The sequence below is a fragment of the Apis dorsata genome, unplaced genomic scaffold (assembly GCF_000469605.1).
Source record: "Apis dorsata unplaced genomic scaffold, Apis dorsata 1.3 scaffold_295, whole genome shotgun sequence".
In the NCBI taxonomy this organism is placed as follows: Eukaryota; Metazoa; Arthropoda; class Insecta; order Hymenoptera; family Apidae; genus Apis; species Apis dorsata.
The window spans coordinates 1,048,869-1,049,284 of record NW_006263570.1 but is presented as its reverse complement, the minus strand read 5'-3'; positions in this window follow the sequence as shown (position 1 = coordinate 1,049,284).

Sequence of the window (416 nt, the reverse complement as noted above, 5' to 3'; positions counted from 1 at the left end):
GGACAGAATATTGTTGGGTGCTGCTCTAGGCTGGGGACCGTTTGCCGGAACGAAACGGAACGGAAACACGTCGCCTCTTCTACAGGTGTTTCGAATCGATTCCTCGGCTTCCACCGAACGCCCTTTTCCCCTCTCGGTCTCTCGGCGGCGTGCTTCACCTCGTGGATGGTGTGACTGTTCAGTGAGTTCCCTTGGCCGGACACGTGATCCGCAACACGGGCCCTGTTCGCTCCTCGTCGCCGCGTGCAGTTTCTCTCGCGTTCACTGCTCGTGAAGTTTCACCGGAGGAGGAATTAATCGCGTATTCGACGACGATATCCGGGATATTTATTCGAACGGGGAAGGGGCTTAATAATAACCTGGATAATAATAAATCCAACTCGCCACCGGAACGAACTTGACACAGTGTCACCATT